Below are 3,836 nucleotides of genomic sequence, written 5' to 3'. Positions count from 1 at the left end.
TGTAGTGCATTATTTTAAAGTCTTATTAATTTAGTGGCAGCAATTGTAGTGAATGGTATTTCCCAGTTGTAACAGCTTACTTACTGAACTCAGCTCCAGTTTGCTAAAGACTAAATTGGTACTTGAAACACAACACTGATAGCTCCAGAAGGCAAGAGAAAAACAGAATCCACAGAGTAATTTATTATATCCTTGGAGGCTGCTTCAGATGATACATGAAAGCTTGATACAGCTTTCAGATTGGAGTTCCCTGTTGTTTCAAAAAGCAGAAACTAAAAACCTTTCCAAAGGTGAATTCAGATTCTCAGATAGTCATTTTTGTCTTACTGTGTGCTTTGATCACTGATTTCATTGCTAGATAATGCTATGCAGTTATCACAGAACGAAATGGTTATTCTGCAAATTGTCTAGACTGCTTTATATGCAACAGAATGTCATTTGTGCTTATCATACTGACTTTCCAGCCTATGTTCCATTTTCCATAAATAATACTTTTACAGTTAAGCTGGAAAAAGTTTTATGTTGTAATTTTATGTGATTTGAGACAGAAAAAGAAGTTAGGAAGACAAGGAGACACGGTTCAAAATAATCTTGTAAGTAAAACTGGTGTTCACAGAAAGGCCTCATTTGCCAATACAAGTTATTTTCTTCCACTCAAAGACCAATCACTCTGACTGGGACCGCCAATGCTCTTGTGCTGTTTTCAGCACAGGCCTACCAATGGCTTGCAGTATTTATGACAGCAGGAAATGCTTACTGAATGACAGTGGTCAAATCAAAGGACTCCTTTATTGACTGTGAGGAAAAAAAGGGTTAGAATTTAACTCACTAAGCAGTTTAAAAAAACATATTAGCAGTGTAAAATCTTTTATCATTTTAATTAATTGCAAGAAGCATCAATACAAAGGTGAGGAACTCCTAATGTAGCTCTCTTAGCAACATCCAAAGTGGCAGGCTTGAGAGTAGTTCAGAGTTCTAGAGCCAGTTAAGCTCCTTGCTCCCATTCTGTTCCACTCAAGGTAACACTGAAGCGTGTGCTAGCCCTCCAGTCCTCTTTCTGTTCAGCTGCCTTTATCTTCCTGGAAAGAGATTCGTTAAACTGATGGGAAGGAAACCTCCATGCCAGATCCCCAGGCTGAACACCTGCTGGCCACTATACCAGACTGTGCTGAAGCATGTACCCAACTGCTCCAATAACCCTTTGCGGCCCTGTCAATACATCTCCTGTTTTATAGATGGCTCTCCTTCCACCCCAGTATGTTAAAAAATCAAAACCAACGAAAACTAAACCCCACAAGCATCTAGTCCTTAGGTTCCCAGCACTGTCCAGCCAGGCTCCTTTTTAATTTAACTCTGCTTATTGTAAATATTTAAATAGATTGATAAATATTTTTTAAAAAGTATTTTGTATATTTAAAAGCAAGGAATTGATTTAAAATTCTTCCAGATACTTTGCTACTGTATTTCTTTAATCTCAATACCACCGAGATGCCCTTAAGAGCAGTCTGCGAGATGTGCTCATCCATGTATTTGAGGATGTATACATCGAAGCCATAAAGCATTGCTAAGGAGACATTGATTGCTCAGGGTCACAGGCAGAACAGTTCCATGCAACATCTACCCAGATGAACCTTTGTTCAACCTTCACCTGATTAAAATTTTGTGATTTGAAAAAAGGGAAAAGGAAAAGGAAGGGAATGTAGGTAATTAATTTGCTTTGCAACCAAATTGCAAAGCATCCGAAGATTATAGTTTACTCCTACATCATACACTATTGAAACATATATAATTTCTTTTGACACACAGATCATGAATATATCTAAGAAGTCTGGAAAGTAAACAATCAAAAAACCAAAACAGTTTTCCAAGATTCTTTCTCTGAAAGTAGTGAATAGTCTTTTACCCTGCAGGCTAGCAAAATTTTTAAAGCATTTTGGATCTTCACACATTCTATAAATTGTGTACAATAGGATTTATTGTTAAAGTATTGTATGATTGATTATGTAATGGGTCTTAGGAAAGTAAGGGCCTGATGCAAGGAGATGAAATGTGTAATGCCAGTAATACACAGACTATATAAAAAAGAATAGATGTGTTTGCACATACATATATACATATGTATGTATATATGTACATACATATATATATATGAATAAAACTATATATGTAAACATGCAAAATACCTGCAGGAGTGGATTACAGACAGTTTGCCCATTTATTAGACAATGAGCAGAGTTAAAATTATTTTCTTCCTCCTATTCAAAGATCAGTTTGCTTTTTTGAAAATTCTAAATTAAATATTTTGTACCCATTTGGAGCCTAGAAGACCTCAGCAGAACTAGAAGTCTTAAAGTGATGCAGCTATCTGTTTCAAGATAAGCCAGTTTGAGATGGATGGTATGAAGGTATGGTGTAAAGGACTGGAGAGATTTTGTGCTAATATTAAACTCCATCTACACAAACGGGTATTAGGCAATGTAGAATCATTCTTTAAAAATAAATTAGAACATTCCCCTAATCAAGCAACCAATCTTCAAAATGAAAAAGCAAAATTCATATATGCACCATTGGTACATCCCAAAGAAAATGTTTAGTTTGGCAGACAATTATAAAAGGAAGAATTTCAGAATGCAAACTCTTACATGTTACAGCATGTAAGTATTGACTTGTGTAGTGTGTCTGTGTCTCTTTGCCACAATCGTCTATGGGATTATGGGAATTAGGATTATGGGAAGCAATTAATTTTGTGCGAGATGACATTTTGTTTGTTGTTAATGCACTTTAATGTAATGTGTATATTTATACTTAGTAATTTTTTTTATGCTTTTCTAGTAAACTGTTGCAAACGTAGTGAATAAATAAATATCTGATTGTCAAAAACTGTGGGTTTGAGAAAATAAGCTCAGAAAAAATTAACAGCCCAATATGGACGTTGGGTTTCATTTGCACATGCCTATTAAACAGCTACACAGGGACAAGAGAGTTTATAGAGAAGAGCTGACACTTAGCTGACAGGCAGCCAGAATTTAATGTGGGCAAGGGGACTGCTTTTGCCATGACTCATAGTTTGGCCAATTCCAAAATGGGTATGTGCTTCTGCTGTAAATGATCCTGAAGACTATTTTAAAGCATTATCTAATTAAAAATAACAGCAATTAATTTTGTGCTGTGCTGTGTAAAAAATATGAATGTTCTCCTCTGAATAGTGCTCCAGGTTTTGTTTACAGGTAAAGTTTTATGAACTGTCATGACTTACAAAGCTCAAAATATTTTGAACACTGACATGTTGGCAAGCTGTCTGTACTGTCAAGTGATGCTCTTTAGAACTTGAAAGCTCCTAAGAAAACACAGTGCAGGCATACATTTATGTTGTGGGTTTTTGGCTCCTATGGTGCCTCAGCTAGGACTGGCTCCTCAGGGTATAATCTCAAGGCTACATCCAGGTGAGTCAAAATTACAAGGAGTGTAATTCAGTGTAGCAAGACCTATCTTTTGGGATCTGAAGATACATACTTGTGCTTAATTCTAAGTACGTCTGTCAAGAGATCTTTGAGAAAACTTTCAAAGCTCACTTTAAAAAGTTTCTCTGTATATTTACACTGAAAAGGTCACAGGTCTAGTTTACATAAACACATCCCCCCCTTAGTATTTGAATACATACATGATTACTTTTTTTATGCTACATTAATTAAATTGGCAAGACTTAAGGTGTAATCAAATGCTTTGCAACCCAAGCCATATACTGTATTACTCAGTGGACTAAAATGACAGAACTTACTAGCATGCAGTCAGCCCACTCTTGTGACAGAAAACCAGAATTTATCTTTGCCTCTGGC

The sequence above is a fragment of the Molothrus aeneus genome, chromosome 26, assembly GCF_037042795.1.
Source record: "Molothrus aeneus isolate 106 chromosome 26, BPBGC_Maene_1.0, whole genome shotgun sequence".
Lineage (NCBI taxonomy): Eukaryota > Metazoa > Chordata > Aves > Passeriformes > Icteridae > Molothrus > Molothrus aeneus.
The sequence above is the reverse complement of the archived record's forward strand: the minus strand, read 5'-3'. Positions refer to the sequence as shown.